This window comes from Hyperoodon ampullatus, assembly GCF_949752795.1.
Source record: "Hyperoodon ampullatus genome assembly, chromosome: 9".
Classification (NCBI taxonomy): domain Eukaryota; kingdom Metazoa; phylum Chordata; class Mammalia; order Artiodactyla; family Ziphiidae; genus Hyperoodon; species Hyperoodon ampullatus.
In genome coordinates, this window is record NC_136922.1 from 62,239,837 (window position 1) to 62,267,207 (window position 27,371).

The following is a 27,371-nucleotide window of genomic DNA, read 5'->3' on the forward strand; positions in this document are numbered from 1 at the left end:
TTCATCAAACCTAAAACCACTTAGGGAAATGTTTTGGAGAACAGGATGTTCACAGGATCCCAAGTGTCACCCACAGATTACTTCTAATTACAAAGGGGAAAATGTACCTTTAACAGGGATCAAAGTGTCACCTGTCATAGAATGACCTTTACACAGCCTTTTGCTGTGATGCAACAAGAAATACATAGCGTCACCCTGCAGTGACCTGCCAAAAATTAGTGTTCTCTGAGCAAGCAACTAGGCACATCCAGAATGTGGGACCTTCTACGACAGAGGTTGGCAAACTAGAGCAGAGCCCATGGTCCAGTTTTGGTACAGCCCTCGAGCTAAGAATGGTTTTTACATTTTCAAGGGATTGAAAAAAATCAAAAGAAAAATAATATTTTGTGCATATGAAAAATATATGAAATTCAAATTTTAGTCCATAAACAAAGTTTTATTGTACCCCAGCAATCCTTATTCATTTACATACTGTCTCTGGCTGCTTTTATGTTCCAGTGACAGAGCACCAGTTAAACAACTTGTCTCCCCCCAAAGAAGAATTCTTTTCATCTCACTAGTTGACCTGTGTTTTAAAAATTATATTCAATTATTATTATTTTGTTTTGAATTTCATCAATAAAAATTTTGTGGAAATTTGTTTTCTTTTTTGCTTACTTAACAGAACATCCATGATTTTGCCTCTTGGCCCACAAGGCCTAATATACTTTCTATCTGGCCCTTTACGGAAGAAGTTTTGCCAACACGTGTCCTACAAGATAGCTGGCTTCATTCAGCCTTCCTTTTGTCACCAGCAGCCAGTGATCTTGGTACACTTGCATCAGATCATGTCCCCTTCCCCATCACTTTTCAAGGACTTCCCATCCCCCTCTTAGCTGTGGGCCGCTCCACGTGCATGACCCGGCCCCTGCCTACCTCTCAGACCTCATATGGTGCCCCTTTCCCCATGTCTTCTACTTCAGGACTTTAGCATGGCTGTTCCTTCTGCTTGGAAAGCTCTTTCTGCTCAGCTCAGCCCAGATGTCCCTTCCTTGAAGCATCATTTCCTCGCACCCCACACTGGCATTCGTAACATACTTTTAAACCCCTCCTTCATAGCAGTTACCAGTTTTAAAGTTAGTTTTTATTTGACTGGGGTCCACATTTTCTATTTTGTGGTCTTTTCTGCCCCTAGTGCCTGGCTCACAATAGCTACCCATTGAATGAATGGATGGATGGACGGATGCATGACTGAATGAATATCTGTGTGAATAGCATTAGGAAATGGAGTTAAACTCTTCGTAAGCAGTGTTCAGGACTTTAAACATCTATGCTTATGGACCAGCATGGCAGATTTTATTATATGTAATCTTTGCAAGGAGGGGGCATTTTGTGTGATATGTCTGATCAGGCTTCACCTTAGCTCTGGAAGATCTGGGGATTAGACCAAGGCTAAAAGTTCTTTGATTTTTCCCTCCTAACATCTCATCTTTCCCCTTCCTGCCCCTCGCATCCTCGTCTCCTCCTCTCCCTGATGTGCATCCTTTGGAACCGAGAAAAGGGCTGATGGGCCTTGCTGAAGTTCTGAAGCAGGCTCTAAGTGAAAGCCAGACAGCCCTCATCATCTGGTTTCCCTTCTTTTCTTGCCCCTATTTCCCTGTCTTTTGAGCACTACTGCTTTATCTCATCCCTTTGAAATCCAGAAACCATATCAAAATTGCCCACATGGTACATTGGTCCACTTATAATGAAATTATTGTTGCTTTGGTTACACGATGTAACTTTTCTAAAAAATTAAAAAAATATACAATGGATTTGATTTTTGAAAGGCAGCAAAATTTTTACTGAGCTTTTGTTTTCAAATCTACTTTGGCCGCTTGTTAGTGTCCAAGATGTGAGAAGGAACTCCTTGAGGGCCTGTGATTTCTCTTCTTTCTTGCCCCAATTGTGTAACATTGTCTACAAAAGAGGAAGGGACTATGTGGGTCTCTGACCAGATGATAAATTCTTTGGAGTTGTGTTGCCTAGGCAAAGCCTAAAAGAAGATTTGTAAAGTTTTACAGCATTATTTTTTAATGTTGCTGTTCAAGCTTAAATATCCCAAGGAGGCAACAGTACTCCTAGGGGAGGCCTGTGTCTTATTATTTAAAATCAAAAGGAAAACTGGCTTGATAATCATTTATTTTCCATGATAAGCAAAACTCTAAGTAGAAAGACACCATGGATCCAGGTACTCCTCTGCCTGCCTGTTCCAGGGGTAACATTTAATAAACTGCTGGAGGGAAATTACAATGAGAAGCTTATTGTGGCCCCTCACTGTCCTGTTCCCTCATTACTCTTTGCCAGAGTCTTTGTTTGCATTCAGGAAACTCAGTGAGATGATTTTTCTCCTTGCAGTGTAAGGATCGCATGATTCATGGGTGAGGTAGACTTCCCAGTGTCAGGAAATACCAGCTGAGGCTTACATTGGGAGGTTTTCCCACCATCTCTAGGATGCAGGAGCTCATGTGGTATAAAAAACATGTCAATCTGTGAAAGAAAATGTGGAAAATGAAGTGGTGTCTGAAGCCCCATAAGAGCCTCTTTTGGAGTATTGCGTTTGCTGTGGTTAAAAAAAAAAAAAAAAAGGCAGGGGTCGGGGGCTTTAGGTGGAAGGGGGCTCAGTAGAATTGCATATTACCCTATAATCTGGAAACGGTAATTTGCATGTTGACTGGTGCATTTAGAATAATGAGAGGCTTAAAAAATCTTAAATACTGTCACTCACTTAGATTCTCCTGACATTCTGGTGCTTTGATTAGTGTCACTAATGAGGGATTGGAGACGTTTACCCAGGGTTGACAGTGGCCACTGGGACAAGGAAAAGTCTTTTGCATTAGGCCAAGCTATTAGGAGAGTATTAAGTTGACATTTGGTCCTTGCTTAAATCAGTTTGCACAAGTGCACGTTTGTCTTCAAGTAATTTTAAGAACGAGATTCTCCCTTTCTCCTCTGCCGGTTTGTACCCGCAAGCAGTAACAGGGCTTCAGTGAAAAAACGAGGGAGGCAGTCTGCAGCAGATTTACTTGGTCTGCAAGAGAGGTGTGTCAGGACCTGCCACTCATACTTCCAAAGGGCCATTCAGCACGATATTTAAATGTGTTTCTTTTTCACAGCTGTCAGGTAGGAGGGATGGCAGGAAAAAAAGGGGAAGCTTGCAGTGGTGTGCTGGGGGCAGCAATTGTGCACTCAGAACGCCTGGAATTTGGCAAGAAAAGCCTGCGAGCGCTTGTTAAAGGCCTTTTTCAAATTTCGTAGGAGCCCAGGAGCCTAAGCCACTCACACAGCGTCTGAGCCGAGGGATATGGCAGGAAGCTGCCATGGGCCAGGAGGCCAAAAAGCAGCCCTTGAAAGCCTCAGCCATCCCGGTAGCTGCAATTACTATCTGGAGCTTTATTTTACTCTGGAATCTGCTGGCTCTTTGCCTTTGAAATCTTTTACAATTACAGTGTAACTAACAATTCCTAGAAAAACTGCCAATGAACCACTTCCCCTACCCAGGGTTGTCTTTTCATATATGCATGGTTATACTGAGGAGGGCCACGTTGATTTGGAGCCTGGGCTCTTTGGGGCTATGTACCCCTTCCCCCAGACTGCTCTTTCCTTTCTTGCCATAAAAGAGAAAAAATTACGAACATCAGGTTGTTGCTGGCAATCAGATATCCAGCCCTGACCCGGTCGAGAAAGCTGCAAGTGAGGGATGAGGGGTGCTGCGATCTTGGGAGCACGAGCACATCCTTGCAGTGGGGTATTGGCAGCTAGAAAAAGTCACGTTTCCTAGGATGCTTAATGAAAAGACAGGTAACATGAAGTGGAAAAAGCAGGCTACATATGGATAATGTGGTCCCAACTCTATAAAACAAAACTCTGTGTACTGCTCACTTGTGTGCTCTCAGATCAAGACAGTAAGGAAATAGTACGCATACAATGATAACATTGCTGGTTATCTGGGGGCCGTATGCGTGATTTCTGTTTTCTTGTCTGTATGATTCCACATTTTCTCAAATATTTACGTGGAGCATTTATTACTTTTATAAATAGAAGAAAAGGTTTTAAGAAAGAAAAAGGAATGAATGATCATTTACCTACTGATCATAAAATAATGATCTACAATAATAATAACAGGCATCTACTGAACAGCTATTGTATACCAGGTATTGTGCCAGGCGCTTAACGAGGATTATCTAAATTCATATTTACAGCAATCCATTGAGGCGGGATGATAGTGCCCTTTTACAGATGAGGAAACAGAGGCACAGAGAGGTTACTAAGGTGCCCAGTGTCATACAGCCAGTAAGTGGTGGAGGCTGGATTCCTCCCCAGGCTCTCTGAAAGCCTTACTGCTCTGTGCTCTACTGCTTCCAAATATATATACAGCTGGAATAAGCAGCACTGATGGCCACAGCATCAAACACTTATGTAGTGCTTACTGTATGCTTTGTGTTGTCCTAAGGTGCTTAGCGCATAATTGAATTAATCCTCACAGTAACCCTTTGAGGCAGGTACTGTTGTTATTCTCATGGATGAGTTGACTGTGGCACGGAGGGGAAGTGACTTACACTGGATCACATAGCTAGTAACTGGCAGAGCCATGGTTTGCATGCTGGCAGAATGGCTCCAGAGTCCCTGTTCCGAACCACTAAACCAGCTGCCCTTTGCTGTAGACCTTCTCAGGGATTACACCTACCCCTTGAATGTAAGAGCCAGGAAATCAATGGTTTCCCTTTCTCACACCTAGGACAGAGCTCCCACATTTCTTCCTATATCCCCAAGCCTCCCCCTAAGATTGCTCTTTTCTTTTTTTTTTCTTTCCTTTTCTTTATGGTTCCACCATTTCCCCTCACTTGCTTATTGGTTTTTTCTCCTTTTTTAATAGAAAAAAAACATTTTGCAAGACACCCTCTGAATAAAACCCATGGTTTAAAAGCAGAGAGTCAGCATTAAAGAAGCAGGTACAATGCAAAAAAACCCTCAGTTTTGTCTTGTCTTTAGTTTACAACTGGGCTTTTCATGGACTCAAGAAAACAGGCTCTCTGCTAACGGTGCAGGGCACACAGTGGAGACAATAAGTGCCTCTGAGCTCAATGACTATAGACTGTATCCTTAAATTTGACCAAACCATCATGCTAATTTACTGAGCTTTTGCTGCACGGAATTACCAAGTCTGAATCCAGGGAAGACTGGGCTCAGTCATGGAAGTGCTGAAAGTATAGTTGATTATTGCCAGACCAGAACATTGTCCCTTGCATTGCTTCTTCATTATGTATTTCCTGCATATGGGACCCTTGAAGTCTTACCTTTAAAGAGCCCTCCTGTCCTCTGAATTAGTCACCTTTCATCTTCCTAAGCTTACTTCTCTGAGCATCGGGCACTAGGTCTTGCTAATGCTTCGGGTTCTCTCCTAAACAGACGAGTCGAGGGATGAGAGGATCTTGGGGTCAGTGAACAATTAGTGAGTTACTCCGAGACAGGGATTCTGTGCCAAGGTCAGTACTAGGCACATAGTAGGCACCCAGTACCTAGCATGATTTCCTGAACTAGTGAGTTTAGTGAAGATATTGTAATTCACAAAGCAAACCCACTGTGAACTAACCAATCACTACTTTACATCTTCCACCTGTCTAAGCCCTGAAAGCCAGACACATTCTATGTTGTGTCCTGAAAGAATACCATTAACACATTCACATTTTGCTGAGAATATTAGATCACAAGTAACACATTCAGGGATAGCACAAGTTAACACCTGGGCTTTATTTCTAAAGCCATAAAATGTCCTTTGGTACAATCCTCCCCTTTCCAATTTGTTATTCTTTCTAAGAGAATAGACTAATAGACTTTATACCTTGGCTTTACATAAAGACATTTTTAAAAAACCCAGGGAAAGCAACAGAGTGTACCCGCCTTGTACATGATAACAATAGATTCCCATTTGAATAAGGTCTGTTCACAGTGGAGGAGTGTGAATGTGTTTTCGAGCTGGTGAAAGCAGGATTCCACCTGTACCACATAAAGTATTTAAAACACAAAGGTGAAAAGCATGTCTGTTCCTATGTCGCCATCTGTTCAGCACTCAGTGTACCAGGCCGTCGGTTTCAGTAGGGATCATGTAATGATGCAGTGTGGTGTGTTCAAAAACAAAAACAAAGGCATGTGGGCTTTAAAGTCCAACAGACGGGAAACTGAATCCCTGCTGTGCCGTTTATTAGCTCTATGGTGTCAAGCAAATTACCTAGCAACTCTGAGCCTCAGTTTCCTCATCTGCAAATGGGAATAATCACCACCACTTCCTAGGGCTCTTCCCTAGAGTGGAAGTTCCAGGAAGGGAGGGATTTTTGTCTGTTTTGCTCAGTGTATCCTCAACACCTGAGCAGTGCCTGCATGTAGTAGGCATTCGCCATGTATGTGTGGAATGCACGAATCATGGGGTTGTTGTGAGAATCTACTAAGATAACGAGAGAAGCAGTTGTTTACCCAGTGTCTGCTTAGTCAATGGCAGCTACTCTTATCCCAGGGACCAGGAAACAACCAGGCAAGTAACCAGATATGGGACTAAGTTGAGGGCAAAGACTCCTGCAGTCAGTGCTACAGGAGGTCAGACACCAGAAGTCAAGATCAAGGCTGGGAGCCCGAGTTTTTCAAAGTGGGGAGTCAGGCCAGCAGTCTGAAAATAGTCCCCAAATAGGAGGGCAGAGGTTATCACTTGTAGGCTTCAGGGCTTCCAAGTCCAGGGTGCCAGTACCTGCTCCTGTAGCATGATCTGGACAGCTAGGTGGTTTGCCTTTTCTCCTCTCACTGGCTCGCCCTGAGTTGAGTGGCCTGGGTCCATGGGGTACCAGTGGGAGGTACGTGGAGTCAACCACAGATGGGAGTAATGAGCCCTCAGCAGTGGGGTCGCAGCTGTGATGGAGGAGTACATGGGGATCCAGAGGTATCCTTTAGGATCCACTCCAGTGAAATGGCAGCCTGATTCAAATATTTTAAACATTTAGAGGAGGCTCTGTTTTCTCCGCTGCTGTTTGGTTTGTCATTTTACAAGCAGCTTTGGCAGTGTCAGGCCAAGAGGCTGCCTAAGGAATGGGTACACGTTTGCCTGGAAGTTTTTTTTTTTTTTTTTTTTTTTTAACATCTTTATTGGAGTATAATTGCTTTACAACGTTGTGTTAGTTTCTGCTGTATAACAAAGTGAATCAGCTATGTGTATACATATATCCCCATATCCCCTCCCTCTTGCGTCTCCCTCCCACCCTCCCTATCCCACCCCTCTAGGTAGTCACAAAGCACCGAGCTGATCTCCCTGTGCTATGCAGCTGCTTCCCACTAGCTATTTATTTTACATTTGGTAGTGTGTATATGTCCATGCTACTCTCTCACTTCGCCCTCCCCATGTCCTCAAGTCCATTCTCTACATCTGCGTCTTTATTCCTGCCCTGCCCCTAGGTTCATCAGAACCATTTAATGGTGATGCTTGTATAAGAATTCTAGATCGCCTGGCTCTGAGCCCCTATCTAAAGCAAAGAAAGATGTTCTTTGGGCTTTGGGGAAGCTCGGGGATGCTGAGATTCAGATGATATGGCTTGGTCTTTCTCTACCTGGTCCAAACTTTCATTTAAAACTCTACTGTTAGACCAGGGGAATTTTTTTTTTTAATTTTTTTTATTAGTTTCTGCTTTATAACAAAGTGAATCAGTCATACATATACATCTGTTCCCACATCCCTTCCCTCATGCATCTCCCTCCCTCCCACCCTCCCCATCCCACCCCTCCAGGCGGTCACAAAGCACCGAGCTGATCTCCCTGTGCTCTGCGGCTGCTTCCCACTATCTATCTACCTTACGTTTGGTAGTGTATATATGTCCATGCCTCTCTTTTCCTTTGTCACAGCTTACCCTTCCCCCTCCCCATATCCTCAAGTCCATTCTCAAGTAGGTCTGTGTCTTTATTCCCGTTTTACCCCTAGGTTCTTCATGACATTTTTTTTTTAATTCCATATATATGTGTTAGCATACGGTATTTGTCTTTCTCTTTCTGACTTACTTCACTCTGTATGACAGACTCTAGGTCCATCCACCTCATTACAAATAGCTCAGTTTCGTTTCTTTTTATGGCTGAGTAATATTCCATTGTATATATGTGCCACATCTTCTTTATCCATTCATCTGATGATGGACACTTAGGTTGTTTCCAGCTCCGGGCTATTGTGAATAGAGCTGTAATGAACATTTTGGTACATGTCTCTTTTTGAATTATGGTTTTCTCAGGGTATATGCCTAGTAGTGGGATTGCTGGGTCATATGGTAGTTCTATTTTTAGTTTTTTAAGGAACCTCCATACTGTTCTCCATAGTGGCTGTACCAATTCACATTCCCACCAGCAGTGCAAGAGTGTTCCCTTTTCTCCACACCCTCTCCAGCATTTATTGTTTCTAGATTTCTTGATGATGGCCATTCTGACTGGTGTGAGATGATATCTCATTGTAGTTTTGATTTGCATTTCTCTAATGATTAATGATGTTGAGCATTCTTTCATGTGTTTGTTGGCAGTCTGTATATCTTCTTTGGAGAAATGCCTATTTAAGTCTTCTGCCCATTTTTGGATTGGGTTGTTTGTTTTTTTGCTATTGAGCTGCATGAGCTGTTTATAAATTTTGGAGATTAATCCTTTGTCAGTTGCTTCATTTGCAAATATTTTCTCCCATTCTGAGGGTTGTCTTTTGGTCTTGTTTATGGTTTCCTTTGCTGTGCAAAAGCTTTGAAGTTTCATTAGGTCCCATTTGTTTATCTTTGTTTTTATTTCCATTTCTCTAGGAGGTGGGTCCAAAAGGATCTTGCTGTGATTTATGTCATAGAGTGTTCTGCCTATGTTTTCCTCTAAGAGTTTGATAGTTTCTGGCCTTACATTTAGGTCTTTAATCCATTTTGAGCTTATTTTTGTGTATGGTGTTAGGGAATGATCTAATCTCATACTTTTACATGTCCCCGTCCAGTTTTCCTAGCACCACTTATTGAAGAGGCTGTCCTTTCTCCACTGTACATTCCTGCCTCCTTTATCAAAGATAAGTTGGCCATATGTGCGTGGGTTTATCTCTGGGCTTTCTATCCTGATCCACTGATCTATCTTTCTGTTTTTATGCCAGTACCACACTGTCTTAATTACTGTAGCTTTGTAGTATAGTCTGAAGTCAGGGAGCCTGATTCCTCCAGCTCCGTTTTTCGTTCTCAAGATTGCTTTGGCTATTCGGAGACCAGGGGAATTTGAACACTGATGGGATATTGGTTGATATGAAGAAATTATAGTTAATTTTATTTAATAATGTTGCTACATTTTTAAGAGCTCTTTTCTTTGATATCATACAATGTTGCATATCTGTTTTTTAATAAGCAGGGATTTGGAGGGGAAAAGCAGATCAGGGTAAAGAGAACAATATTGGCTGTGAGTTGATAATTGTTGAAGCTGGATGATGGTACATAAGGACTGATTATACTACTCAACTTTTGTCTATGTTAATGTTACATAATAAAAAATGTTAATGGACATCAACAACCTCAAAATATGCAAAATAAAGATGATTTAACAGAACCAAGGAGGGAATTATGTAGCATGCTTTCACTAATTCAAATGGAGTTTGAGACCAAATAGTACATGCTTTTCAATTTTAAAAAAAGTAAGCCCTATGTAGGCATAGAATGTCTGCTTAAAATTATCTATGTTGCCTCCTTCCCCCACATAATCCAGCTCCTGGTTTTCTAGGGATTAATGTTAAGGTTTTTTGCGCCACTACCAGCAGAGGTGTCATCTCTAATCACTGAGTGGATTTATGGATTTTTTTTTTCCTCCTAAGACTTAGAATTACTGCAGGTGACTTTGAATCGGAGTGTCAGGGAAACTGTGAAGCTGGCAGTCACAATCTCCCTTGCTACTTTTTATTTAAATAAACCTTGAGACCCAGTGCGAACAACAGATAACTAACTAACAATGGTTTGTGAAACTGTTGCAAGTACTGTCCTCTGCCTGGGTACAAGGACACCTCCCACTAGCTGGTGTTTTCTCCTCAGACAAAACACAGAGGACATGGTGGGAATTATTGAAGCAAAACTTTCCCAGCCGGCAACTCTTCTCAACACCAAGGTCACCCAGATATGGAAAAATTTTCACCTTCAGCATTCTTTCCTCTCTAACTAAATGCCTCTTGTGGTTGTTTGCTGAAGGATTGCTGAGGATGGTGAGGGGAAACGACCTTTAAAACCCACTCTGAGGCAAAACCTTTGGCCGTGGAGATAGCTTGGAAAGTGTGTTATGGCTTAGAACAGAAAACAAAAACAAAACAAACCCTTATGGGTTCCTGAGCAGGTGAACAGCTATTCTCAAGAGGTCAGATCATAGGCACCCAGGGACTTTTTTAAACCTCGCACCTGTGAAATACAAATTTTTTTTTTAGCCCTTTTGGCATTGCAGACTGTCAGATTTTCTGGAAGATATTATTGGTTTGACTAGAAGAAAAAAAAATGTACAGTAATGCTGAGGCTCAGATCTATGACAGCAAGGGAGTACAGCCGCCCCTGGAGGCTGGAGACTCAGCACACAGGGCAAAAGGGCCCAGTACTACCCAGTCCTGTAGCTCAGGAGCCCCTTGTGCAAACACAACTGAGGGCTGGTAAATGAGTTGCGCTTTTTTGCCATTAATTCACGACTATTGCTAAAAAATGCTCACCGGAAGCACACTGTTGTATCCAATAGAAAGGATTTTTTGAAAAAAGGAAGCCAGTTGCTAAAGGAGAAAGGCTTACTAGAAATATGGCCTATCTTTGCTCACTTCTGCAAAGGCCACCACGGAGATTTGGACAGACCCTGGGGAGCATGTCACCCTCCTTCCCCACCTTGAGAATCACTGCGGAGACCTAGAGTGGGGAAAAATGGAGTCACCACCAATAATAATGGTGATTCCGGGGGGGGGCAGAGAGAACTGTGCCCAGTGGGCACACCTGTGCCGCCCCTGAGCAGTGGGAGGACACCTGAGCTGGTGAGGGAGAGCCACAGGCTTCTGTGTCAGATGGACCTGGATCCAAGCATAGTGGGTACTGGAACCTGGCCAAATCCTTTTAGACCTGTTTCCTCACCTGTGACATGGAAGTAATAATACTCTATGGGGTGATAAAGTAATTAATTGACATGATACTTTGAAAACATCAGCCCAGTGCCTGACACAGACAAGTATGCAGCTCTGTTCGTGGCAGCCCCTCCCCCGTCCCCTGCACCCCGGGATAGAGCACAGGCTCCCTGGGTGTCACACTTTTCTCTCCAGGAGTACACTGAACCCTCCCTGGTCACATCCAGCTATGCCAGGCCCTGCCTTGTCAGTTCCATCCACCTTAGTGGGATTTGATCAAGGAGCCTTCAGTTTCTGTGTCAGGAAAGGCTGCCTCCCGAGGATACTAAGAAAGGGGATGAAGAGACAGAGATGGGCAATTTCCCTTTGCCCTAGAGCTCTCCACAGCAAGATGGGAGGGTCATTTCCTGAGGTCCAAGATTTTCTCTTTGGCACATGGTTTTCCCATTTCCATTCCAATAATCTCTCAGCACATGCAAACTCACACCGCAGCCCTTCTTTCCCTTCTTGGGTCCATCCCTTTAGGCCAGCACCCTCCTTTTTTTGACCAGATTATTTCATTGATACAGCTATTCCTGCCTCTCATCTGGAAAAAGCCATGGCTGCTTCTCCTCACCAGGGCCATTCAAGACCACGGCCTCCCTCCACTGATTTATGTTAATATAAATAATATAGTTTTGTGTTCAAGGCACATAGATTTCCCACTAGTAACAGGACCACACTTGGTCTGTTTGGCTTGGATAAGAGCAGCGGTCAAATGATTGACCTGGAAGGCTCAGTAGACTTTGTGAAGTTCAACAGTGTTCCTTCCCGCTGCACTTTGGCACATAGGGGCGCAGTCTGTGGGCAAGACCAGCCACGTGCCCTTGCAGGTTAGGTGGCTCCAAGCAGGAGCCCCAGGAGCTGAGCTTCCTGCACATCTGCTTCACCCATGCCCTCTGTGTAACCTTGGACTTCTCTGCCCTTCACCTCTCAGGCAGCACAGTTGGGACAGTCCTATAGGGGAGAGAGGTGGGGCCGCTGTTAATTTTATGTCATTTTGCTTTTGCTTTGTTTTGTTTTAATGGTTGCTAGGTAACGCCTTAAGAGAAAAGCTCTTCTAAAGGTTTAAACATGTTCTTTAAAGACTGGATTCTCAGGTGCAAAATGGAGGGAGGTCAGGTAGGGGGAGAAAAAGGGACATGACCACACCTCACCAGCCTCCTAGGGAGAATACAAGGAACCAGTGAGATTCCAGATGAAAACTCTAAACTCACACGAAAGCACATGCACCCTTGGTTTAGCTCTTAGGCGAAATGAATGGACATAGGGCAGCTGTATTAGGACACATCATTCTGGAATGTGTTACTTTAAGACCCGGACCCCAGGAAAACCAAGACCAGCAAGAATCGCCCAAGCACCCAATTCCCTAACTCTCTGCTTCGATGTCCAGAGCACTAACCCTCAGCCTCCACCCCGACCCACTGTAACTTTTTGTGTATTGTCACCTTCCAGGTGACGGGTCCCTTACCTTCTTTACTTCAGGAATCAATGAATTTTACCAAACCTCTGGTTCTCTTTGTTGCCAAATATAGTTGCCCACTACCCCATATTTGGGGTTTCTGCCACAGACCCGTGATGATGGCTGAGTTTCATGTTGGGAGGACAAACCTGGAAAAAAAGAGGGAGTGCATTCAAAGTCACTTGTTGGCATGGACACTTTTCCACAGTAATTAAAATAGTGCCTGTGTATTATTACTCAAAACAGCTTGACAATTGAACAAACACCTTCCCCTGGAGTCGCATTTGACCTTTCCACACCCTCATTGAGATGCATCAGATCATTGTCTAATTTGGGATTTCCCTCAAAGTAGACTGGAGGCAAGGGTTTGGGCCTAAAGTAGTTTATTTGGGAGGTGATTCCCAGAGGCTCTGGCAAGGGAGTGAGGAAGCAAGAGAGTGGAGGGAAGAAAGCTGTGAAGAATATGCGGGAAACCAGGCCGCTTCCTGCAAGTGGGCACCGGAGAGCCTGCCTGGCGTTGAGCCACTGAGGGGCGAGAGGCTGGGGGTTTATCTACGGGCTCTTGTTCCTTTCAGTACTTCCAGCAGTCCTGCAGGGGTGAGCATTCCCATCTGGGGAACTCCTCTGGCAGAGACCAACAAGCAGTTAGCGCGTGTGGGAACTGTGAAGTCAGCCTCTGGGATAGGCTGAGCGGATATGTGCAGGGCACCGGCAGCATCTGCTTGTCATACTTATCTCCGATTCAGAGAGGAAGAATCTGAGGCACAGAGAGGTTAAATCTTTGCTCAGAGTCGCCCAGCTGGTGGTCTTTGGACTCTTTGACCTGCATCTGTCCCTTGTACCTCGTTGCCTCTGAGGCTGTGGTTATGGCAGAGATGGCTGAGGCAGCCCTGAATGGCCTTATCTGATAGTGCTTCTCACATTTTGATTTCTACAGCAGCCTTTGCATGACTGGTGTGGCCCTTCTTTTAGAGGCAACACAGCATAGTGGTTAAGACTTCTGAGCCAGACGTCCTGTGTGTCTTTTTTGGAAATTGTGTGGGCAAATTACTTAAACTTTCTGTGCCTTGGTTTTGTTCTCTGTTAAAATACTATCTACTTCACCATGTTGATGTGAAGACTAAATGAATTAATAATACATGCCAAGTGCTTAGCAGGGAATAAGAACCATGGACGTGTTAGTTGTTGGTGGTGTTATTGTGCATATGGATGCTCTTTTTCCTTTTTACTCACATTTCCCTGGCTTTAGAATTCATATGAAGTCATTGCAAAACAAAAGCTCACATTTCATTGCCACCTTTATGTCTGGGAAGCATCTCACCAAGTTTAAACATCATTACACTTGAGATGATTTGTTTATCATCTGTCTTCACTGCCTGTTGATAAACCCCCTAAGGACAGAGATCGCTCCAGCCTTGCCCTTCATGGAATGAGCAGTGCAGAGTGTGGTGCCTGGCCTTGGATGCTGCTCTGGAAATTCACATTCAGTGAATGAGAGCGCACCCTCCCTGGGGCTCGATGGTGACAGCAAAGCTCATGTTACACAGCCAGGCCACCTGCTGGTGGTGACATCAACATAAAAATAATTTTTAAAGTTGCACCAGAGATGTGCTCCTCCCAGAATTTTCTCTGTATTTATAGAACACCATTCTAAGGCCCTCAAAAGAATTTTCAGCTGAATTTTCAGAAAAATATTTTGACAGAATTCAACACCAATTTATGATAAAAAAAGATAATAAACCTCTCAGAAAGTTGGCATAGGGGAACCTACTCAACATATTAAAGGTCATGTATGACAAACCCATAGTGAACATCATCCTCAAGGGTGAAAAATTGAAACCATTTCCTCTAAGAACACGAACAAGACAAGATTGCTGAATCTCATCACAATTATTCAACACAGGTTTGGAACTTTTAGCCTCAGCAACCAGAGAAAAAAAAGAAATGAAAATAGTCCATATCGGAAAGGAAGAATTAAAATTCTCATGTTTTGCAGATGACATGATAGTATACTTAGAGAATGCAAAAGAGGCTGTCCAAAATCTATGAGAGCTAATCAATGAACTTTGTGAAGAAGCACGATACATAATGAATGCACAATAATCTCTAGGGTTCCTGTTCACTAACGCTGAAAAATTTGACAGAGAGTCTAAGGAAACACTCCCTTTGAACATTGCAACAAAGTGCATAAAATCCCTAAGAATAGGGCTTCCCTGGTGGTGCAGTGGTTGGGAGTCCGCCTGCTGATGCAGGGGACATGGGTTCGTGCCCCGGTCCGGGAAGATCCCACATGCCGCGGAGTGGCTGGGCCCGTGAGCCATGGCCGCTGAACCTGCACATCTGGAGCCTGTGCTCCGCAATGGGAGAGACCACAACAGTGAGAGGCCCGCGTACCCCAAAAAAAGAAAAAAAAAAAATCCCTAAGAATAAACATACCCACAGAGACTAAAACCAAGATTAATTAATCTTAATTAATCAGATTAATCCAATTAATCTGATTAATCTTTAATCAGATTAAAGAACTGAGCCCCAAGTGACTAAAAGGTCACTTGGGACTCAGTTCTTTAATCCTCAGTGAGATGAAATTGGAAGCTAAACTATGGAGTGTGGCATTCCGCTGTGCAGTATTAACGTGTGCCAGTAATTATCAGTATTAATGTTTCATTATGGATAATGCTATGTGACAACAAGTGGGCTAATTTTAACATCCGTCTGACCTTGACACACTGTTATAATGAGTCAGGGACAAATTGGGTGTCCTGTCTTACAAACAAGGATCTCAGACCCACTGAGGCATTAAGAGGACCCTGAAGTAGAACAAGCAACTAAGCTGTGTTGCTTGTTCACAGTTACCAAGTTCTTTTCGGTAAATGTCAGAGGCACCCAGTAGTGGGAAGTGGATGATGGTTATACAGCCTTGACACCATGTCATGGACCCAACATGTTATGGGCTGAATTGTGTCCCCGTCCAAACTCATATGTGACTGATAGGTCTTTAAAGAGGAAATAAGGTTAAATAAGGTGATTAGGGTAGGCCTTAATCCAGTATGACCGATGTCTTTATAAGAAGAGATTAGGACACAGACACACACATGGGGAAGACCTTGTGAAGACGCAGGGAGGAGATGCTCAACTGCAAGCCAAGGAGAGAGGCCTCAGAAGAAACCAACCCTACCGACCCCCGGATCTTGGACTTCTAGCCTCCAGGACTGTGAGAAAATAAATTTCTGTTGTTTAAGCCACCCAGGCTGTGGTTCTTTCTTATGGCAGCCCTAGCAAACAAATATACAAGGCCTGTATTAGTAGGCAGGGGCAGAAACTGCTCACCGGTGCCCTCGGATTAGTGACACCCCTCCTGTGTCCTCTCTGTTGTTCCACCACACTGGGAGGAAAGGTCACTTGGGGCAAATCTAGTTCCAGAGTCAGTTCTCCCCAGAGGACTCCCCACAGAATCTGCATCTTGCATCTTCACTCCCTGCTGTGTATGCACATCCTTTCCCCCAATGTTTTCCACTTTTTTTTTCTGTTCTGTTCTTACTTGTTCTGTTTTGTCTTATTTTGTCTACTATTTAGAAAATGCAGAATCTCCGATTAGCAGGGACCTTCTGTCTCTAAGACCTTGTTTAAAGGCCTTTGCTCCTAATGACATAAACTGCTGAGTGTGCTGCACAAGTAATGCATTTCAGAATCAATGAAGAGATAACTTCTATTTCTAGAAGTTTATAGGGAGTACTGTGTCTAATCCTTGCCACCTTAGATGGTTTTAGCATCCATTATAGGTTGGTCTTTCAGCCATCAAAAGCAAATCGCTCTGCTTGCAGGCTGCACAGCAGCTGTTGAATCCCTTCTTGGGACCTTGTTGTTATTGATTCTTGCTTGAATAATAGGGCTCAGTTATGGCTGGAGTGGATGGGTAGACCCAGGGTAAGCCCTGCTGGCTCTTAATAGAAAATGGGATCACACCCTTGGACAGAAGGTAGATGGGGTGGGATTCATATCATGTAAAAAACCTTGTGGGCAGTATAAGAAGTTTGAGAAATACTTTTTTTTTTTTTTTTACTTTAGTTACGTTTCATTAGTAAATCTTAAAATCCACCAGTCAGTAGGCATGTTACTCTAATGTCTGGGGTATTTTTTTCAAATCATTGTGCTAGGCTGCGAGATTCCCAAATCAGTGGAGCCTGTTGGTGTCTACCTTCAGATAAAACACATGAAAAGATAGGAATACAAAGTAATGTGTATCTTTTAAAATTCTGCTTCTGCAAATGTTTCCTAAACCCTTTCCACAGTACTTGGCTTCTACAGATTTTTTTTCCTGGTTTATCAGGTATTTAATTCATTGGTTAACCAAACAAATCAAAAAGTTCTGTACAGGCATCTGCTATATGTCCATGCCACTTTCTCATTTCATCCCATCTTACACTTCCCCCTCCCCATGTCCTCAAGTCCATTCTCTACATCTGCATCTTTATTCCTGTCCTGCCCCTAGGTTCTTCAGAACCAGTTTTTTTTTTTTAGATTCCATATACATGCGTTAGCGTATGGTATTTGTTTTCCTCTTTCTGACTTACTTCACTCTGTATGACAAACTCCAGGCCCATCCACCTCACTACAAATGACTCGGTTTCGTTTCTTTTTATGGCTGAGTAATTTAATAGACTATATTTTAAGCAGTCTTAGGTTCTCAGAAAATACAGAGAATTATTATTATAATACAGAGAATTCCCTCATCCCTCCTGCCCCCCAGACACTCAGCCTCCCCCACTATCAACAGCTGATTTTTCATCAAGATTTAAATTCTGTGTTTCGTCCAATGTTCTTTATCTTGAAAACCATCCCTTTGACAGTGTTGTTACTCAAAATGAACAGAATAAGTACCAAAGATTAGTGGAATTTTAAAAATGTAGTTTACGTGTTTGTTTTTTACTGTCTTACATTCACGTAATGTAGTCATATTTTCTGCCAATAATATCAAGTATTATTGGTTCTTAAGATGGAATTAAATGTCTTAGAGATCAGAGTAGTAGCTGGCACATCAAAGGCAGTTAGTTTTTGTTGACTTCATTGATATTCTGTTCCTTAAAGAGTCTTGTGACTTCTAGATGCTTCATCATCTGAACAGACTTCAGCCTGGAAGAAGAATGGCTGCCATCACTGGTACCAGTAGCCTGGTGGTCTTTAAACAGCCTTTCCCCAAACAGGACTGGAGCCCCTTCCTTGGGGTGAGGGGCTGACTTCACTGAGATGCCATTCCATCAGTGCAAAGGAAGGACAGTAGACGGGGAGATATCTCAGTTTGCAGAAGCAATGGTTGCACCACTCCGACTGCATATAGCCTCAGTCAGCAGGCCTAATTTTAGGAGATGTAAAACAAAAAACTCAGTTGAGTGAAGTGAACTAAAAATAGACCCCTGTTTATTCTGTTATAATTCACTTCCTCAGATGATAGGTCTGTTCCATTTAAGCAAAATTCTTTCCCTGTCATAATTGTCATAAAGATGTTTTCCACGATTCTTAAGAACAATGAAAGCCTACATTTCATCTTGATTCATTGCAGCTGTCGTGACCTTCTATCTATTTCTGCTCTCCTCTAGAATTGCTGGCATTCAGTGAAACAGATGCTACTGTATTTTTAAGGGAGGGCTTGAGGTGGCCCCATTTTATTAAAAATATACAAGGAGTGTCATTATTAAGAGTATGTTGTATGAGTCACACTTTGGTGCCCTGGCAGCCCCTCCTGTGATTCTCATGACAAAAATACTTGTTTTATTTTAAATTCACTGTGTATTTTCACATTAAATAACTAATTTTACTTTAGTGAATTTTGGGCAGTGTTTATTATATATAAGGCATTGGGCTGAGCACTGGAAAGGTTAAGACATAATTTCTGCCTCAAGGAACTTACTTGGGGAGGACAGATGCACATCAAGATGTGAAACATATCTCAGCAACTGGCACCGGAATCCTTCTTAAGGAGGGACCTGTGTTTGGGAACATATCTTTATAAACTATGAAGAGGTGGGACGGGGCGTGGAACTTGAGGGCAGGAATGAAGCAATAACAAGAATGACTAAACGGCACCACATGAAGCAAGGGGAAGAATTTGCGTTGTTCCTAAGAGGTTGATCAGAGGGAAAAGATAGTTAAGAAGGGAGCGAGGGCTTCCCTGGTGGCGCAGTGGTTGAGAGTCCACCTGCCCATGCACGGGACACGGGTTCGTGCCCCGGTCCGGGAAGATTCCACATGCCGTGGAGCAGCTGGGCCCGTGAGCCATGGCCACTGAGCCTGCGCGTCCAGAGCTTGTGCTCCGCAACAGGAGAGGCCACAACAGTGAGAGGCCCGCGTACCGCAAAAAAATAATAATAATAAAATACATAGGGAAAAAGGCAGAGAGAAAGGTGAAAGAACCATATAGTCTTAATCCTGCCTTCTTTCTTTTGACACATTACATAGTATTTTATACTACTTTCTCTGTTATTTGTTTACTTATTTATGTTAGATATTGATTGTTTACTGTTTTTTCATTTTTGGGGAGGTGCATTTGGCTCTTTACATTTCCACATAATTTTTTTCAAAATTGTAAATTAAAAAAAAGATTTTAATACAACTTTTAAAGGTTACTTTCCATTTACAGTTATTACAGAATATTGGCTGTATTTCTCATGTTGTACAATACATCCTTGAGCCTGTCTTACACCCAATAGTTTGTACCTCCCACTCTCCTGCCCCTCCCCTCCCTCCCCACTGGTAACCACTAACTTGTTCTGTATATCTGGGAGTCCGCTTCTTTTACATTATATTCACTAGTTTGTTGTAGTTTTTAGATTCCACATACAAGTGATATTATACAGTATTTATCTTTGTCTGACTTGTTTCACTTAGCATAATGCACTGCAGGTCCATCCATGTTGCTGCAAATGGTAAAATTTCATTCTTTTTTATGGCTGAGTAGTATTCCAGTGTGTGTGTGTGTGTGTGTGTGTGTATACACATGTATATATATCTCACGTCTTCTTTATCCATTCATCTGTTGATGGACACTTAGATTGCTTCCATATCTTGGCAATTATAAATAATGCTGCTACGAATGTTGGGGTGCATGTATCTTTTTGAATTAATGTTTTTGTTTTTTTCAGATATATACCCAGGAGTGGAATTGCTGGGTCATATGGTAGTTCTAATAATGTTTTATTTACCAGCTATCTAGGAATCCCTTAGCCCAGTAAGCTGACACACAAAATTTACCATCACACTGTGTAACTTCAAAGAATACACTTTGAACTCCTGTTGTTTGGGGTCAGCATTTGACATTATGTTTGGGCCCTCTGTTTTGTGAAATGCGGTCATTGGTGCCCATACTATTTGCTCCATCTCTTTTCTGCCTTCCACTTGCCAAATTTTCTCAGCTGTATTTTTTATTTTGTTTTTATTTTTTAAATTAGCATATAGTAAGATTGACTTTTTCAGGAAACGGTAACATCCCTGTGAATTACGTATAACACACATAGAGATTTGTGTAACCACCACCACAGTCAGGATACAGTGTGGTTCCATCACCCAAAAACTCCCCAGTGCTACCCCTTTGTAGTCACACCCTCCTCATCCTTTACCCCTGGCAGACACTGATCTGTTCTTTGTCACTATAGTTTTGCCTTTTCCAGAATGTCTTTGAAATATAAGCATATGGTATGCAATTATATGAGCCTAACTTCTTCACTTGAGAGTCATCCATGTTGTGTATATCAAGTGTTATTCCTTTTTTTTCTTTTTTAATTTATTTTTTCTTTATTTATTTTTGGCTGCGTTGGGTCTTTGTTGCTGCAAGCGGGCTTTCGCTAGTTGCGGCGAGCGGGGGCTCCTCTTTGTTGCAGTGCGCTGGCTTCTCATTGCAGTGGCTTCTCTTGTTGCAGAGCACGGGCTCTAGGTGCGTGGGCTTCAGTAGTTGTGGCACGTAGGCTCAGTAATTGTGGCTTGTGGGCTCTAGAGCACAGGCTCAGTAGTTGTGGCTCACGGGCCCAGCCGCTCCGCGGCATGTGGGATCTTCCCGGACCGGGGCACGAACCCGTGTCCCCTGCATCGGCAGGCGGACTCTCAACCACTGTGCCACCAGGGAAGCCCTGTTTTCTTATTTTTATTCCATTGCTGGGTAGGATTTTATACATTTAATCCATTCACTCACTGAAGGACATGTGGGTTGTTTTCTGCTCTTGGAGATTGTGAATAAAGCTGATATAAACCTTCAGGTACAAGTTTTTGTGTGAACATATGTCTTTGTTTATCTAGGGTAAATACCTGGGAATGAGATTACTGGGTCATATGTTAAGTGTATGTTTAACTTCATATGAAACTGCCAAACTGTTTGCTAGAGTGGCTGTACCATTGCACAATCCCATCAACAATGTATGAGAGTTCCAATTGTTCTTCATTCTCACCAGCACATAGTACTGGCAGGTTTTTGTTTTGTTTTGCTTTGCTCTATTTAGCCATTCTAATAGGTGTGAGGTGATATCTCATCATGGTTTAAATTCCCCTAATGGCTAACGATATTGAACATCTTTTTATTTGTTTTCTATATATACTCTTTGGTAAAACACCTAAGTTTTTTAACTAGGGTGTTTTTTTCTTACTGTTGAATTTTGGCAGTTCTTTATACATTTGGACGCAAATCCTTTGTTGCATCTGCAATTTGAAAATATTTTCTCTCAATCCGTAGCTTGTATTTTCATTCTCTTAGTAGTATCTTTCCCAAAACAAAAGTTTAAAATTTTTGATAAAGTCCAATTTAGTAATTTTTTCTTTTATAGGTTGTGCTTTTGGTGTCTTGCCTAAGAACTCTTTACCAAACTCCAGGCCACAAAGATTTCTCTGTTTTCTTCTAAAAATGTTATAGTTTGACATTTTACATTTAAATCTATGATCCATTTTGAATTAATTTAAGTATAAGGTATGAGGCTTAGGTTTAATTTCATTTCTTTGCATATAGATGTCCAATTGTTCCAACATCATTTGTTGAAAAGACTAGCCTTTCTCTATTAAATTGTCTTTGCACCTTTGTGAAAAATCAGTTGACCACCATTGTGTGGATCTATTTCTGAATTCTCTATGCTGTTCCATTGATCTATGGATCTAATCGTTTGCAAGTACCATGCCACCTTGACTGCTGTGCCTGTAGTAAGTCTAAAAATCAGATAATGGTGAGTCCTCCAACTTTCACTTTGGCAAAATTGCTTTGGCTGTTTAGTTCCTTTCCCTTTCTATATAAATTTTAGAATCAGCATGTCTGTATCTATTTTAAAATCTTATTGAGATTTTAATTGGCATTGGAGAATTGAACTAAAAATCTGTGTGTCTGTAAATATCTATAAGTCTCTGGGTCTTTACTATGCAGAGTCTTCCAATTCATGAACACAGTATATCTCTTCATTTATTTAGGTCTTCTTTATTTCATCAGCATTTTAGTGGTATTTAGAATCCACATCTTATGCATATTTTGTTTGATTTATGCGTAAGTATTTCATTTGCACTTGGACCTATTTTAAGGTATCATGTTTTTTTGTGTGTGTGGTACGTGGGCCTCTCACTGTTGTGGCCTCTCCCGTTGCAGCACACAGGCTCCGGATGCGCAGGCTCAGCGGCCACGGGCTCACGGGCCCAGCTGCTCCGCGGCATGTGGGATCTTCCCGGACCGGGGCACGAACCCGTGTCCCCTGCATCGGCAGGTGGACTCTCAACCACTGCGCCACCAGGGAAGCCCTCATGTTTTTTTTTTTTTAAATGCCGGTTTCCAGTTGTTTATGAGTAGTATATAAAAATATGATTAATTTTTGTGTGTTGACTTTGTATCCAATAACCTTGCTAAACTGACTTTCACTTTTTGTGTATTGAAATTTTCTACATAGAAAATCATGTTGCCTATGAATAGGGACAATTTTATTTCTTCCTTTCCAATCTGTATGCCATTTATTTCTTTGCTTTACCTTATTGTACTCACTAGGACTTCCATTTATGATGCTGCATAAGAGTGATGAGAGGGAGTATCCTTGCTTGGTCCTGATGTTAGAGGGAAAATATTTCATCATTAACTACAATGTTAGCTATAGTTTTTTTGTTGATGCCCTTTATCTAGTTGATAAAGTTCCCTTTCATTCCTGCTTTGATAAGAGTTTTTGTCATGCATGGATGTTGGATTTTTTCAAATGTTTTTTCTGCTTCAATGTATGTGATGATCATGTGATTTTTCTTCTTTAGACTGTTAATATGGTGGACTTTATTGATGGATTTTTCTATATTGAACCAGCCTTGCGTTCTCAGACTAAACACCACGTAGTTGTAGTTTATTATTCTTTTTATATGTAACTTGATTCTATCAACTTCTTCATAGTTAAGGATAATAACATTTGCCTTCTGTTATGTAACCATACTTAAGTGCTTCTTGTTTTGTCTCTAAAAGTTGAGTCCTGTAGAGGTAAGGTAACTTGCCTAAGTTATGCCACTAATAAATGGTGGATCCAGGATCCCATCCAAGATGAGGAGACTCTGGAACCCTCATTTTTAACTGCAGAAACGTCTGTCTCCCACTGATAGAAGGCTGATGGGCCCCTCCATGGGTGACTCACTCTATCAAGACTGCTTGGCCCATGACAAACTGGACCCAGATGCTTCTGTAAGCGGTAACTCAGCCAGATCAGAATAGTAAATTGTAGAACTGACCCTTGAGCCCAGCTCTTTCCACTATATCATACTGCCTTCTTAACAGCTAGCCAGCAAATAGACTTTTGGCAGCCCAACAGCACCCAAAGAAGTGGCCAGGGAAGAACAAACAATGTCAGGAGCGTGGACCACAGAGACATCAGGCGGGGTGTAGGGGATCACCTGCAGGCCAGAGAAGGACTCCTTGGGTGCTAAATAGAGAAGGAAGGGCCTGCCACTCTTCATCAGTGGGGCCCAGAACTAGAGTGAGATACAAGGGTGATGACGGAATTATAGAGCACATATGCCGAGCGGACTAGGTCTGTTGACCTAGGGGCCTGACCTAGAGGGGTTTGGAAGCAGGTTCTGTAATGGATGAGAATATCATCGGATCCAGCAGTGAGACCCTTTCAGTGCTGTCCTTGAGCTAAGCTGTAAGTCATTGTTTCTCTAGGGTCCAATCCAAGTCCAGAACCAGAGGCTTCTGTTAGATTCTCCATCCAAAGGACCCAGTAAAGTGACGGTGAGAAAAGAAAGTCTAGATACATTTACATTATCATCTGTAATAGGTGAAATACTTTGGAAACATCTTGAACTTTCTAGAAATTTTGGAATTTCCCGTCTTTTGATTATTTTTGTTACCTTTGTCTCCTTTCATATTTGAGCAGTGCTCATAATCTTTATTTCAGAGTCAACCAAGGGAGGCCATATGCTGAAAACCCTGCATTTTTCCCTGCAGCCAGCCGGGAGGTGTGAAAGGAGAGTAGGGGACCTAGGTGGACCAACAGGTTTGGCCCACGCAAGCTTCTGTGTTACCTGAAGAGGGAGTTTCAGATACAGGCTATTTACAGTTGAGGGCATCAGCCTCACAGCATAGGGTTACTCTAAGCAGTTTCCATTTTAAGTATTCTCAGCCCTCCCCCCTGCCAAGACAGCTGCTGGCTCACGTTTAATGCGGTAATCAGACTGTTCTCAGAGTCCATCATTCAGCCTTGGCTGTCCTTTCTGGCCCTGGCAAAGACCTAGCACTTAGCTCCTTGGGCCCCAGCCTCTCTCTCTCTCCCTCCCTCCCTCCCTCTCTCTCTCTCTCTCTCTCCCTCTCCCTCCCTCCCTCTCTCCCTCTCTCTCTCCCTCCCTCCCTCCCTCTCTCTCTCTCTCTCTCTCTCCCTCCCTCCCTCTCTCCCTCCCTCCCTCTCCCTCTCTCCCTCCCTCCTTCTCCCTCTCCCTCTCTCTCTCTCTGCCCTTCTTTTGCTTCTGATGCCCTTCCCTGCCCCTTCCTTCCTACTCTGGCTGTCACACTCCATATGAAGCAACATCTGCCATGGTCCTGGGCCAGAAGGCAGTCGGGCCACTCCCCCTACCCAGCTGCAGGCTTGCCATGTATTTTCTGGGTGTTCAACCTTCACTATTTTCCTGGGTGATGTCATTACTAAGGGGTTAGTATGGCGGTTAAGAGAGCCTGACTTGCCTGGGCTCACCTCTCAGCTCTCCACTTACTAGAGATAGATAGCCTGCTTCCCCTCTGTGCCTCATCTGTAAACTGGAGATGATACTCATAACTAGTACCTACATCATGAGATTGTCCAAGTGCCCTTTAAATGAATTAATACACGTAAAGTACTTGGGACAGTGCCGGGCACACACAAATGCCTGCCCATTTCTTTGTGTTATTGCTGTTGCTGTCCCCCTTTGCATGTTGCAGCTTCCTTCCCCAGACTCCAAAGTCACCTTTGTGTGCATAGTAAAGAGAAAGAACCAGATCTCAGTGAAAGTTGATTATTTCAAATGAAGGAGAGGAAGGAGTCACAGGTTTCAAGCTTTGATGAATGGGAGAAAGCCTTTGACAGAAATGGTAATGCTGGGAGTGATGAGCTGGAACTGATGACAGTAGGCTTATCTCACTAGTTTGCAAATTAATCTGCTGGGATGGGAGCATATTCTTTTTGATAGTACTTTTTGTCTAAAATAAATAGAAGATATGAAACCTCAACTAGTTTTTGAGACAGTGTTCCAACTATGTATTATTTCTTAGCAGTTCCTAGCGCCAGGTCCTTGACCACCAATGCTGGGCTCTCTTTTGAGTTTACAAGGTTGTTCTTTCCAGGTCCAACATAGGTTTTTAAAGCAGCCTTTCTTATAATTTAAATTTTAGTCTTGAAAGCCTGGGAATGGTGGCATTATCGAATAAAAGAGAATGGTGCTGAATCCCCATTTCTTGGGACAAAGTGACTGAAGGATAAAAGTGTGAAGACAGTTTGAAGAATCAGGGCTGTGGCGTAACTTCAAAGGCAGTGGCTTCTCTTCCCATACCTGCATGCTTTGTTGCAGCAGACAGATGTCAAAAATCTAGGGGCTTAAAGTTTATATAGATTTCATTTCAACAAAATACTTCTCACAGTTTTTTTTTTTAAATCTGGATATGCTGGTACTAATAGAGGAATGGCTTATTTTTTGCATGCTAAGAGTTGCCACTCAAAAATAAGAGGAAAAGCAATATGTAAAAGCTATAATATTTGGCAAGATATGAGCAGTGCTATAGAGAATTACAAATGATGTGCTTTGGAGGGGCTGTGTGTGGATCATATAAAGAAAAGGCTAGTTGGGGCTTCCCTGGTGGCGCAGTGGTTGGGAGTCCGGCTGCCGATGTGGGGGACACGGGTTCGTGCCCCGGTCCGGGGGGATCCCACATGCCGCGGAGCGGCTGGGCCTGTGAACCATGGCTGCTGAGCCTGCGCATCCGGAGCCTGTGCTCCGCAACGGGAGAGGCCACAGCAGTGAAAGGCCCGCGTACCCCCCCCCCCCAAAAAAAAAGAAAGAAAGAAAAGCCTAGTTGAAGAAGTTTTAAAAAAAAAAGATCTTGTATAGAAAACTGGTTTTTTTTGTTTGTTTGTTTTTGTTTGTTTTGTGGTACATGGGCTTCTCACTGTTGTGGCTTCTCCCTTTACGGGGCACAGGCTCTGGACGCGCAGGCTCAGCGGCCATGGCTCACAGGCCCAGCCGCTCCGCGGCATGTAGGATCCTCCCAGACTGGGGCACGAACCCGTGTCCCCTGCATCGGCAGGCGGACTCTGAACCACTGCGCCACCAGGGAAGCCCAGAAAACTGTTTTTGATGTAGAGCTTAAAGGAGAAGAAAAAGTTTGGGCAGGTACAGCAGGGCTGAGGCAGCAGGAGTATTCCCACAAGAGGCAGAAGCATGAGCACAGGATTGGAAGTACAGTTGTAGGTAGGGAGGCATTGCTGCTATACAGTGGAACTGCTTTATTACGCTGGTGTGGGTAGAAAAATGTTGGCATTTATAGGTAAACTCAGGGTAAAATACAGAAAGACAGTCAAGCCCAGCAGGTGATATTAATGAGGACTTTGACTTTTTTATCCCAAGGGAAATGGAAAACCATTGCAGGTTGTGAGCAGAGTCACTTGATCCGGGTGGCAGGGGCACTACTAAGGATAAGCACGTTGTTCTAGGGAAAAAAAAAGGGCTCTTTATCTGGCCTTCCGGGATCAGGAGGCCTCCTGGAAAATAGCCAAGAGACAAGTGTGAAAAGAGCAGAGAGATTAGCTCAAGCTAAGGTCCAGAGGTGAGCTCCAGCCTGGCAGGCTCAAGAAGTGGAAGCTCTGGGCTGGTCACTAAGGGCCTTGTGCAACATGATGAGACTTGAACTTGATCCTGAGGGTAGTGGGGCACCAGCAGAGATTTTTATGGAGGGGAGGGACATGGTAAGTGACATTTCCCTTATACTGATCACTCTGATGGCTGTGTGGAAGAGGATGAGACAGGAGGCAGGAAGACCAGGTGAGGGAATCCAGAAGTGCTGGTGGCCTGCATTAAGGCAGCATCACAGAGATGGAGAAAAGGAGCCAGATTCTAGAGTAATCACTCAGGAAAAATCAACAGGAGTTTGTGATATAGAGTGGCTGTTGAGAACAAGCAAGAGGGAAGGGTCTGAGTTGGCCTCCAGGCCCTTGGGCAAGGCAGTAGCTGCCCAAGCATATGGTAACCAAAGCGATGCCAGTGGGTGAGATGACACTGAGGGACGGACTTCCTCATGGGTGTAGA

At 43.2% G+C, this 27,371-nt stretch overlaps 1 protein-coding gene across 1 annotated transcript in view; it reads left to right on the forward strand.

Moving 5' to 3' along the window:
• Positions 1–27,371, forward strand: part of WIPF3 (WAS/WASL interacting protein family member 3) — a gene marked incomplete at its 5' end in the record, with an annotated part of 63,821 nt that overhangs the window by 3,053 nt on the left and 33,397 nt on the right. The gene's annotated exons all lie outside the window — the stretch shown is intronic.